Source organism: Sinocyclocheilus rhinocerous, unplaced genomic scaffold (assembly GCF_001515625.1).
Source record: "Sinocyclocheilus rhinocerous isolate Xijiao unplaced genomic scaffold, SAMN03320098_v1.1 scaffold1469, whole genome shotgun sequence".
In the NCBI taxonomy this organism is placed as follows: Eukaryota; Metazoa; Chordata; class Actinopteri; order Cypriniformes; family Cyprinidae; genus Sinocyclocheilus; species Sinocyclocheilus rhinocerous.
This window is the reverse complement of record NW_015650017.1, coordinates 228,646-242,329: the sequence shown is the minus strand read 5'-3', so window position 1 is coordinate 242,329 and position 13,684 is coordinate 228,646. Positions and strand designations below refer to the sequence as shown.

Sequence of the window (13,684 nt, the reverse complement as noted above, 5' to 3'; positions counted from 1 at the left end):
TGAGGGTGCAAAAAAATCTAAATATTGAGAAAATCATCTTTAAAGTTGTCCAAATGAAGTTCTTAGCATTGCATATTACTAATCAAAAATTAAGTTTAGAAATAAATGCTTTTGTCATAAAACAAAATGTATAATTTTGACCCATACAATGTATTGTTGGCTATTGCTACAAATATACCCCAGCGACTTAACACTGCTTTTGTGCTCCAGGGTCACAATTACAAATATTTCTTTGATATTTAAATTGAGATTTTAAAACTTTATATGAATATGTACATCTTTTTTATTTAAAAATGTTTCTTTACATCAAACTTAGACTTTAAAACACTGCATAGTCTTCACTGTATGAATTAAATTGATCCTTATTAAATCAGTGAAGAGCAGTGAGTGGTTTTCTTTGTCTTTTGTCTGATTAACATTAATGACACAGTGAAGACAAACTGACTGTATATATACAAATATTCACCAAAACTGGCATTAAAGTAAATAAATAAATCTGTGTATTTGACCGTTTGGGGGCGCGCCTGAAACCCCAAGTATAGGCTACTTCGCTTGTCCGTGTTCCACTCAGTCTCTTTCGCAGTTTAAAGGGGGCATATGATGTTGCTAAAAAGAACATTTTTTAGGTAGGCGTGGCTGACTCTTAACTTTTATAAAGAATATCTCTTTGGATTTGAGACTTTAGTCTTTGCAACTTTACAGATCTTCTTTATGCACCAAGAGCTTGTAACACTCCAAAGAGAAAGGAAAAATTGAAATTGCATCATATGACCCCTTTAATGCGTTGTGATTTTAATAGCCTAACTATTTTTAAAATAAAGCATAGACGGTAAATGCGGACTTTTAAGGAGGGGTGAAAGTGCACCGCATGTAAATCGCTTTATCTTGTTTATCACGTTTTCATAATTGCTGGAAGCCAAAATCGAAACCGAAACTAAACTAAAATCGGATTTTTCGCATAGCTAGCTCACATTGAAAATGAGAACGGTAGTCTATCTATCTATCTATCTATCTATCTATCTGTATGTCTGTCTATAAAATAAATTCGCTAACAAATTGACATACCTGTGTGTGTTTAGTTGAGCTGTCTCTGGATGAGTTATACTTATACTATATATATATTTATACAATTTTCATAATTAAAATGACGATTATTTCAAATTGATTACTTTTAGATATCTCCGGACTGGAAGTCATGACTGGTGAACACGATAGCTTCTTGTTGCGACGAGCGCAACAGATGTATTTACCTCAGAGAAGAAGATAGTATTTCATGTTGTGTTTTTATTAATCTTGTTTCTTGCTTTTCCCGGGCGAGTCAGAGTGAACTGCTGCTAGAGTTCTCAGCTGAACTTTGTTTTTGTTTTTTTGCTTTGTCTGAACTTCATCCCTACTTTGTGTTTATTTGAATGGCGTCAGAACTTCATCTGATGAACACAAATCCAACAAGTGTTGTTATTATACCAAAGCAACAGCAGCAGAAAATTACTGCTTTACAACATCGTCTCTGCTCAGCTCTGCTTTTAATACAATCATCCCTGAACTCACAGCTCTCATTATTAACTGATCTGATTGACATACAGCACGTTTTAAGGGTCAAACTAAAGTTTATTTATACAACTCAAAAGGAAGCAACAGGTCAAAATAACAAACAAAACTCCCCAATAACTCCTACAGATGATAGCTTCTTACCAAACAAAAGAATAGAAATCAACAATAATACTCTTACCTGGCTAACAAAAAAAGAAAAAGTGGACAAACCCAAAATAAAGTGGCACCTCACTACAGCTTCCAATAAATATTAAACAAAAACAAAAGATTTAAGCTGTATTAATAACATAAAGATAAGGCATTAACAGTTGGGGTAAGCAATAATGTAAAGTTTCAACAATAAGCCAAACAGTTTGACACATTCACAGCAATGAAATAAATGCACATAAGTAAACACAATAATGAAATAAGTACACAACGTAACAGCATAAAGTGGATTGTTTTTTGGCAGTACGTCACACAATGCACTACAAGGCTTTAGTGAAGGAGTAATATCATTATTATCATTATGTAAGTAATATAATTGTTACGGGGCTGACGAGACGAGAGGCGTGCGGATCCATGTGCAAGCTTTTATTCACAAGAGACGTGGTCAAAAAACACAGGCAGGGTCGAACAACAGCAAACAGGTATGGCACAGGCAAGACAAAGAATATTCCTTGGGCTAGCGTGGGTCTACGATCGGCGAACAGTATCCAGAGGGCTTGACAAGAGGGGTAATACAATAAACACAGGCAGAAGGTCAGGAAACAGACAACAAGGCAACACTAGACTAAGACTAAAACTAAAAATGGGAAAAGGAATGGCTCAGTAATGTAGCTAACGCTAGAGGAGAGATAAACGCTAAACAAAACTAGAGACTAAACAGAAACACTGAATGGCTCTGTAAAGCATCTAACACTTGGGGAGTGCTAAATGCAGAACAATACTCGGCTCTACGAGCAGGTAATAGCGTAGCTTATGTATCATGTCTTAAACTTTCTTTGTCAACATTCTACTAACCCTAAACCTACCCTAACAGTCTACTCTGAGAGTTAGTAGACATGTAGTTGCAAATTAATGAGAATTAGTTGACATGTAGTTACAAAGTTACTTATAGTTAATAGAATGTCTAAAGTGGACTATCAAAATAAAGTGTAACCGACTAAACAGAAACACGGAATGGCTCAGTAAGGCAGCTAACACTTGGGGAGTGCTAAACGCAGAACAATACTCAGCGATCAGAGCAGGAACTGAGTGGGTGTTATGTAGTGTGTGTGATTGGTCTCAGGTGAGCGTGTGATTAGTGAAATGGTGCATGGGAAATATAGTCCGTGGTGACGTGCAACAGTCAGTGTAGTGAGAGAGTCAATGTGATGGACGAGTGACCTCTGGTGGCGATCGGATGGAAGTCCACGGACCGGATTCGTGACAATAATTATTTAAGACAGTGAATTAAACTTACTAAACTGTAGGGGGCTTCAAAGTGACAATACACAAAACTACATACAGTTGCTTAATAGAGTGCTGCAGTAATGACGTCAATTCACAACTGGTATCCTCCAGATGTTCCTATAGGGTTTTATAATGGGGTTGTTCTACTTCTCAGTGAAATAGCGTCTGTGGTAAACATAACTTGACGGATTGTAGAGGATTCACAGCCTCTCTTCAAATTCGACGTCCAGGTTGTTTTTCCACTGCATGCACAGTTAGTGCTTTTTGTAGCCTAGCGTGGTTACAAACAACGGGAGGCATATGGATGTCTGCAAAGAGCCTCCGCCTACACCCTCCGATAATGATTTTTACTTCACGCTCTAGTGCACACGGAAGGTATTACACAGGCTTTAGAGTGTAATGACAAACATAAAAACGACATACATTAGAAAAATAAAAGCCAGAAGAAGTGACTTGGACTCTTTTCTGTAGTAGATATTGTCAAGTTATGTTTACCACAGACCTTATTTCACTAATAAATGGAAAAGCCCCATTATAAAACCCCATGGTGAATTATTCTTCAGGGTTTTGACGCCACGTTCTCAGCGCTCTATGACCAGCAGGTGTTTAAGTGACTGAACTCTACAGGACAGTGAGGCCTTTAGGAGTGGATGGGAATCAGGTCCGGCTCCAGAATCTTAGTTCACATCTTAGTTCATCGCGATCTCACATCAAAGTTATGTTATAATCAGTAAAGATCTTTTCGCTGCACAATGAATCTCTTATTTACATTGCATCTAAACTTTGCTAATAATGAGATGATTCGTGCTGAACACAACACCTGAACAAAAGTCCGGTGATTCGAGCGGTGAGTGGATTCTAGCTTAAACGCTTCTGATTGGCTGTTGCGTTCAAGAAAGCATTGTTCAGCGCTGCAAAAAAAACGCTGAAATAGAAACCGATCTCCAGAGCACAAACGTACTGGATAGTTTGGCACATCTGCAATGAAATGGCATTATTGCAGCTCTACCTGAGGGTGCTATTGGTTTTGTTTAACATCTCTAACACCCCCGCAGAACCGGGCCTGATGGGAATACAGATACAGTCACTCACTAATGCTAGAGAGAAAGAGAAATAGAGAAACTATGAAAGACCAGTGTCAGTTATTTGTCCGATGAATAATGTTTAGAAATGTTTCACATCACATCACATTTACCTTTTAGCTCCGCTTCCAACCTTTCCACTTCATTCTCTTTACCTTTTAGCTCCTGTCTTAACTTTTTCACTTCATTCAGTTGTTTTTGAATCTCTTCAAGTCTCTCCTTGAGCTCCTGAACGTGCTGATCTTTTCTCTTTCTGAAATCATTCAGTTCTTCTCTTTGTTTTCTGACTTCATCTTCATGTTTCTTCTTCATCTTCTTTATTTCCTCTTCATGTTTCTGTTTCATTTCATCACACTCTTTTTCTTCTCTGTCTATTCTTTCTCTCTCTTCTCTTTCTCTTCTCCTGATCTCCTCCTCTTGCTCTTGTTTCAGATCTTCTATCACTTCCTCCCATCTCTTTCTCTTCTCCACTCGTCTCTCTTCATCCTCCTCTTTTCTCTCTCGCTCCAGCTGCTCATGTCTTTTCATTTCCTTTATCTTTTCTTCATATTCTCTCTCTTTCTGTTCTCTCTCTTTTATCTGTTGTTGTTTTTCCTCCTCTCTGTTTTGTTTTTCTTCTTCTCTCTCTCTCTTTCAAATGTATTTCTCTTGTTCTCCAGTTCTTCTTGTTTTTCTCTCAGCTGTTCATTGTGTCTCTCTCTTTCCTCTTCCTCTCGTTCTCTCATCTGTCGTTTCTTCTCTTCCTCCCATTCTCTTTGCTGTCGTTTAATTTCCTCTTGAGTCTCTTTGTCATTTTCAGCCTCTTTTATTTTTCTCTTCCATTCTTCTCTCTCTTTCTCTTCTTGTTCCTTCCTCATTTCTTCCTCTAAATCTCTCTTTTTTATTTCCTCTTCATGTTTTTTTCTTAACTCTGTCATGATGTGTTCGTGATCATTTCTCATATTTTCTTGATCTTGTTTATACTCTTCTTCTCTCTTTCTATCTTCTTCTCTTTCTTTTAGCTCTTCTTCATACTGTATTCTCTGATCTTCAATCTCTCTCTTCATCTCCTCTATTCTTTGATCATATACAGTTCTTTGCTCTATCTCTTCTTCTGATCGTTTCTGATCCTCCTTCATCTCTTGTTTCTTCTGCTCTGATTTTTCTTTCTCCTCAAACTCTCTCCTGAGTGTTTCCTCTTGTTCTCTGAACTTGTTCTTCAGTCTCTCTCTTTCCTCTTCTGTCCTTTGTTTTCTCTCCTCTAGTCTCTTTCTCATACTCATGTCTTCCATGTCGTATTTGGCTTCTAATTCTTCAATTTGAGCCAGTTTTTTTCTTTTATTCTCGTCTATCATTTCCATTCTCTGTTCAGTGGAGATCTCTGCCTCATCAAACATCTCATTAGTGAAGTATTGAGCATGATTCATCTCTTCTATCATATTTAACAGATGAGTAACTTGTGTCTGATCTTGTGTTTCTGTGTTTTTAAAAATCAGGGATCTGTTTCCACAGTCACTGATCAGTTTCTTGAGTTCATCAAGTCTCTCCACATATTCTTCTATTGCTTGTCTTCTCAGATCATTTCTTCTATGTAAGTGAACAAGGAAGAAATCTGCTGCTCTTGAGCCAAAGATCATCTTGATCATGTCTAAAGTGTTTTTCTCTTCTCGAGTGATTCCTCCCAGACTCAGCACAATAATAAACACATGTGGTCCAGGTGCTGACAGTGAAACACACTTCATTATTTCTTCCTGCACTTGTTCATTTGTCAGTGAGGGGTCAAAGAGTCCTGGAGTATCAATAACAAGCTACTGATCGACCATCAACTTCACCAACTCTCTTCTGACAAACTGGTCACCAAACGTGAACTAGCTTCACTGTGGAACTCATCGTTTCCGAGGATAGTGTTTCCTGTTGCAGACTTTCCACTTCCTGTCCTCCCAAACGGCAAGATTCTCAAGCATCCTGAATCTGATGGTGAATCTTCATCGTCTGAAAATGTAAATTTATAGTTTATAGATTAACAACAAGTGATTAAATTTGACCCTGAAAAACAACTCATGGGCGGGCCAAATTCTCTGGGCGGGCAAAGCAGAGAAAGGGGAGGTAACCTTTCCCCGTATGACGACATAAAGGGAAGATTCCAGATTGGGCCATCTGAGCTTTCATTTTCTCAAAAGCAAAGCAGGATACCCAGGGCTCGGTTTACACCTATCGCCATTTCTAGCCACTGGGGGACCATAGGCAGGCTAGGGGAACTCATATTAATGTTAAAAAACCTCATAAAGTGAAATTTTCATGCCATGGGACCTTTAAACTCAAACCTAAAATGTAAACTATTTGCAACAGTTCATCACATTGGTTCTCAACATTGTTCTCAATCCATTATACAGGTGTCGTATCCCATTAAATAAAATGTAGCCTAACTGTCTTCCTTGAATATTTCTTGTGTTTATAATACAAATAATAATAATAATGTATAGATGTATTAATTACACTTTTGGTGAACTTTTCTGAATGAAAGATCAAAAGGATAAACAATGCTTGCCATGAGCCGGCCACTGTTTTGACTGGATGATGCCATTGCATAGGAAACAGTATCAGTGTTTTGAAAAAGTTATTTATATAAACGCAGCCTGTATAAACAGCATATTCAAGTCTTCCATTAGTCCTGTTGTCAGGCACTTGGAGAATGTCAGAAACTGAACATGCATCTGTATACTGTAGTGTGTAGACAGCAGCAGTGATTATAATTGGTTCTATTTGTATTTGACGCAGTGCAACGTGATGAGCTCATCCGACGTTAAAGCAGCACTATGTAACTTTTGGCGTTCTAGCGGTTAATAAACAGAACTGCACACATCCCGCGGAAGAACATTCCAACCGGAGCTACTTCTCTAAATGTATGTCTATGGCGATTCACGCAAGTATGTGTTACTCCGCACTCCGACCAGCCTACAATAGTCCAAATATAAGCACTTATTATAAGTGTACCGTAGTGATTCGGAATAAGACAAAAACACGGTTTGGAAGATTAATTCGTGATGTACTCGCTCATTACATACATTTAGCAAATTTTGAACACGGAAGAAGTTACATACTGCTGCTTTAAGCTACTGAATTCCAGTGGGCGGGGCCTATGGTGTGATGACGTATTTCTGTTTGTTGCTGTCTTGCTCTGAAGGCAGTCATATGCAAATATATTTGCCCTTGTGATGTCACAAATCCCACAGTATCAAAACAAGCCATTTTTGGAGCTTGATTACTTAAGATGCTTTTTTTTAGTTGATGATGATGAGGACGTTAGAGAACTTGCAGGATGTTTTAATGATATAAAGACCTCTTTTATGTTAAAAGATCAAGGCAAATTTGATTTGTCATATCAATTAGTGGGACAGCGCCACCCAATGGACAATATTTTTTATTATTATTTATATCTATTTATTTTACCATGTGCACAGTAAGTTTTCCCTTTTCCCTCTTCTTTTTTATTTGTTTTAGTTATTCTTGTTTATCATTTTTATGTTGATGGTTGTATTATTTTATGTGTACTGTTCTTGATTTTTGAGCATAAAAAAAAACTATACTAACTAATTAAAACAAAACCTATTAAAAAACGAACACTTGTCTTGAGCATGCATCAGCTTGATAAGAACTACCTAAAATGACAGAAACCATATTTAGGAATTTTTTTTAGAAGTGTAGTGGGGTTTTTTTTTGCCTCATGCTCCATTCGATTGCATGCAGAGGGCGGGGTTTATGAGCTGAACTGCCGCCGAAATTATTTGACTAAATAAGGATTTGGGGTACTTGTTAGGATATGAGTTTAATAAAGATAGAGTAGGATATAGGCTGCTAATAAAATACATGTATAGTACAGGGTTGAGCGAGAGGATTTCAAATCAAACAGGGATGCTGTAGCCTGATCTGGATTTTAGGGAACCAGGGAAGTATTCTGGAGGAGCTGGAGACTTGGATGGGACAGAAGGGAACCTGGAACCTGGGAATCTGGTATAGGGAAGAGTTTCAAATGTATGAAGTGTTTTTTTTTTCATGTCATTTTGAAGATAATAGCTAACATGACTGCACAACAGCAACGTACTGTAGGTGGCGCTATACAGTTAGACTGTTATGCGCCAAAAAACTAAAGAAGAAGAAGAAATTATTTTGCTTCATTTCTCTGGGAGTGTGCGGCACACTCGCTCTCAACAATAAAGGTTTTCTACATCAAAGTCTGTCTGAAATCAGTTTCGCCAGGTACCTTCGTGCACAAACAATGTTTTTAAAAGTCACTGCCGAAGCTTTCAGTCTTCTGAGGTGAGTTGAGCTTTTCACGACATTTCGCGTATTTACATAATTGTGAAATATTTATGCGACAATATACGAGGTCGTTTCTGTGTAGTTTTCATCGGTTACAGTGCTAATTGTGTGTTTGCTGACTTATCTGAATAAGGCCGTACTGCAGAGAACGGAAAACATGTTAAGACCCGAGCGATTTTGTGCTTTTGTATGTTCGCGTGTATATCTTTTTGATGTTTGGAGTCACAATGCTGCTGTTTCTGAATGTCTCGTGATCTGTGAGAGGAATGGATGCGAACCAATATCTGGGGAAAACAGGGCACAACGTAACACTTTGACTTTCTCAGTTTGTGTACATCCACGTTGGGTTGAGTAACGTTAGGCTATACTTTTTTATCCACAGTAATTTTACACTTGTCTAGTACAAATACGGCATTTTGTTTCATAATCACAGTGTATACATTTTTCTTTATTTACCCTCAAAAATGGAAGTGACATGTGACAACATGCCCCGTAAGTGGGGTACATTGTAACATTACCATATTACAGCTTCAAATGCTGTCTGATCTAATAATAAAAAAATAAAAAATAAACGAAAATATTTTGTCAATGAAATAAAATTATTTAAAAAATTCCAATAAAATAATGGTGTTTTTTTTTTATTAAAAAAAAATCTGATTTTGGAGTTTGACAATGAACACACTGAAATCATGCTTGGGATGGCCCACATAAACGAGCCAAAATGCTTCACATTTCTTGAAATAATAACTGCTGAACAATTAAACCGTGACTGTCAGTCTTTATTCACCTGTTTATCGTGGTTTCTCATTAAAAGTAAATAGTGTAAATTACATTGATAATGTCATATAATAGCATGGTTTAATAATAGTGGGGAACATTGTAACATCTGTGCCACTCGATTGCTGTCTTCTGCTAGTTAGCAAAGCATAAAAAAAAGCTATCTAAACTGATAAATAACAGATTGGAGATTAAAATAATAGCAGATTTGGCTAATTTGAAATGAATACTAAAAACTGAGATGAAAGCCAGAAATTTGCTTTTACTATGGTAAAATAAATGTTCAGTGATATTTAAAAAAAAAAAAAGAATTTTGGCACAGTTTTTTCTCTGTATAGTGTTGTTATGGCAACTAGTAAATACCATATATTTTGTTATGCTAGCATATGTGGAAATATTCAAACCACGTGTGTAACAACTAACCCCGCGTTACCTTGTGCCCCGCGCTCCCCTAGTGCTGCTGTGATTTTATTTCTAACGTTTTAACATTTATCTTTGGCAGATCAGATTTGTTATAGTTACTTTAGCCTACATGGTAAAAAAAATTAAGGACGGATACTTCATATTGAGCTTATGAGCCATTTTAAGTGTGTATATATTAGTGTTGGGCGGTATGAGCAAAAATTTATATCATGGTATTTTTCAAAATTATACCGGTTTCACGGTACATGACGGTATTTTTTTTCCTTGCATGACCGGGTGTTAACCATATTTTCTACTGATTGAGAGGAAATACTGCAGTATATTGACTTAGAATGCCCTATTTTACTGTCATGAGGAGTGAGTATTGTCAAAAAATACCACACTAAATAGTGACTAAACACGACCCCTTTTAATACATGTTAACCAGGAGTCACTCTCATTTATAATCGCGGCATCGTCTGATAAAATCAACATGCATCTACACTAAAGAGCGGCTATGCGGTTGTTTTGGCTATATTACTTTTTTGTCTCATGCAGCGCACTGCCTGCGTCTGAGTAACAAACTAAAAAAAACAAACAAAAAAGTGCATGTGATATTAACAGAAGAACTACGCTCATATTTATAATTCCAAACAATCAGTAAGCGACAGGGTGCTAGGAAACGCTGTTTTGTACTCATTTATTGACGAGTCGGCTGCGGTTGTCGCGCTCCGAACGTTGTTTAAGCGACATATTGCGGTATTTAAAAAATTAATATCATCATAAAAATAAACACCAGTATTTGGTATGAACCGGTATACCGCCCAGCACTAATATATGTATATATATATATATATATATGTATGTGGATATGTATATTATATTTTTATTTTTTTATATTTATTTTACAAACATATATAATGTTTGTAAAATGACACAGTGTCATTTTATATTAGTCATTTTAACTAAACTTAGGACTGGTGGTGGTGCTTTTTTGGTCATTCTGTGTTTCTGTAAAAAAATGGGGGGAAAAACATAAGGATTAATGAGCTGCTGGATTCATGAATATTAATCCGGTTGTGTGCATTCGCTAGAATTGATTTGCCGAATTCAAATCAGGGACGATAATAGGTGAGCGCCAGCCAATGAGATTGTCGTTTGCGCATTAGTTCCGCCCACTACCGGAGAAACCGGCAGTTCTTAAAAGCTGAAGAACTCCAAAGGAACTCTGTTATTTGGACAGGAAAATACATCAAATAATATCGTTTACATATAGCGCGTCAATTCTGCATGGTATGTAAGACTCTCTCGCTCTGTCTCTCTCTTTGCATGTGAGAAAAAAGCAAAGTGACGGCGAGTCGTGCGCCTTCACACTAAAGTTTACGGTATGCGAAATACAGGTGCGCTGCGCATCCATAGAGATGAACTGAAAAATAGCACAGATCACTTGACTGAGAGAGAACTCTGAAGCGCTCAGTCAGAGAGTGTTTGGCGAGTGAATATATCTGTGCTAATCATTGCAATCAGTATGCAATAAGTTATTGAGTGTACATTTTTATTTTAATTAAAATTATTAGGCTAAATGGATGCCAGCTAAAGCCGCGTTTCCATCGAAATTACCCGAAACAATTGTACCAGGAACTTTTTTTCCCCCCAGACCTGTTGCTGTCTGTGTTTCCATCGCGGTCTAAAGTAACGAGAAGAATAGGCAAATAGTCTGGTGACGTAGGTCTGCGCACATTTCAATACTAAGTACGCAAATTTCGGACTAATTCTGCAAACAGCAGCGTACTTGATAACATCAGTCAGCTCGCCTTGGCTACTGCAATTTTTTTAGGAGATGTTACAAAAAATTTACTGAAATTTGAAAAGGCAGAAAAAAAGTTCGCCAAACGGTGGATTCGAACCCGGGTCGATCGCGTCAAAATAAGAACAACACACATCTAACCATCTGCGCCACTGGAGCTGACGACTGTCAACCCTCTTTTGTAATGACAATAGCCTCTGCTAACAAGGTGGGCTGTTTGTACTTAGTGTAAATAGACACTCCGTAAAAGTAAGCGTAGAGCCCTGCCTACTGTATTTCCATCACAGTTTTAGGTCTTAAATTTGGTATTAAAGGTGGTATTAAAAGGTCTTTCACCCAAAAATGAAAATTCTGTGATTAATTTCTCTCCCTCATGTCGTTCCAAACCCGTAAGACCTTCGTTCATCTTCGGAACACAAATTAAGATGTTTGATGAAAGCTCTCTGACCCTCCATAGATAGCAAGGGTCCTTCCACATTCAAGGTCCAGAAACGTTGTAAGGACATCGTTAAAATAGTCCATATGACATCAGGGGTTCAACCGTAATTTTGTGAAACTATGAGAATAATTCTTGTGCGCTCTACGTCACGTGTGTTCTACGTCAGAAATAGTCGCGCCATTTTTACGAGCAGAACAAAGCGCATGCGTGCAAACATTATTTGAAGTGCCAGTTACTTCCAATTTGCTCTATTTTGATCGCTATCATAGACATCAATGTTTATATCCGAACAATAAACTTTCTTCCCAGTATTTCTGTGGTAATATGAATGATTATAAGACTGAAATAATTGAAAGACCTAAACATGTTAACTAGTCACTCTGTGTCAGCGGCAGTGTGAACGCAGATTTGAATGTTCTGGTAAGACTTTTTCAATGATTTAATATACAAAGGCATTTGGCAAATGTCATTTAGAAATACGATCGCATGGATGTTTGAGTCGAGATTGCAATCTTTTAATGATTAATCATGCAGCTCTAGTCAGGAGTGTATGCAGTTATCTGGGATCGGCTCTTAATTCACGATGTTGTCTACATTGATCAGCCGCTTGTATGCCGGCATGCTGTTTTGTTTTGTTTTTAATTCACACCGTGTGCGTAATTCAAACCTTCTGCTTGTTCTTAAAGGAATAATAATTCCAAATGAACTTATTTTGACAGGAAAATACAACAAACAATATCATTTACAAGAAGCATGTCAATTCTATGTGAATGCTCGCAAAAGAAATGTTAACAGTAGAACGACAGAAATGCATAGAATGTGTGAATGACCACATATGTGAATTCAGAGTTACTGAATGAGTGTTTAACATTGATGTGCATTGATCTTTGTGTTGACACTGTTACTTTTATATAGTTATATAATGATTTACAAACTGATTTATTGTTGATTTTGGCAGATATGCTCAACCACACAGAAAAATTCAGTGAAGCTCCTCCCACAACAATCACACCTTCAGTGAAGCTCCTCCCACAACAATCACACCTTCAGTGAAGCTCCTCCCACAACAATCACACCTTCAGTGAAGCTCCTCCCACAACAATCACACCTTCAGTGAAGCTCCTCCCACAACAACCGCACCTTCAGTGAAGCTCCTCCCTCAACAATCACACCTTCAGTGAAGCTCCTCCCACATCAATCACACCTTCAGTGAAGCTCCTCCCACATCAATCACACCTTCAGTGAAGCTCCTCCCACTGCAGTTCAGCAATAAATGCTGGAATATTCCCATCAGTCTACAAGTGAAGACGAGCATCAAAGCATCTGGAAGAAGTGAAATCTGCAGAGACAGAGTTTATTGAAGGACAGAGAGAACATGAGAGATCCAGAACCCTGCAGAATGAAACACACTGAAGAACAAACAGGTTGGTGTTTATTCTTCATCCTTCATTAATGAAGCTGAAGAACAATAAGATGATAAACTTCAAGCAGTTTTAATTTTGTTGCAGTAGGATAAAATGTAAAAGCTGTGCAATAATATAGTTAAAGCAGCAAATAATAAGGACACATTTTATAAACTAGGTAAATAAAAATTTTAATCAATTTATGTAAGATAATTGTGTAGTTGGAATGTTTCAGGGTCAATGCATCAAAATGATAAAAACATTTGTATAGCAATTGCCAGTGGTGGACAGTAACGAAGTCGTTTTACTTCGTTACTGTACTTAAGTACATTTTTCAAGTATCTGTACTTTACTAGAGTAGTTTTATTTTGAGTAACTTTTACTTCACTACATTTCATAAAACATATCGTTACTCTTTATAATAAATCACATACTCTGAAACGCAGAAGCGGTGTCTGATTCAAGAACGAACTGATTCTTTTCAATGAAC

The 13,684-nt window shown here is 37.3% G+C and overlaps 1 pseudogene; it reads right to left on the bottom strand.

The window, feature by feature from the left end:
- Window positions 1–4,762: 4,762 nt before the first annotated feature.
- LOC107711381 (GTPase IMAP family member 7-like) lies at window positions 4,763–6,630 on the bottom strand (annotated as a pseudogene).
- Window positions 6,631–13,684: the final 7,054 nt, after the last annotated feature.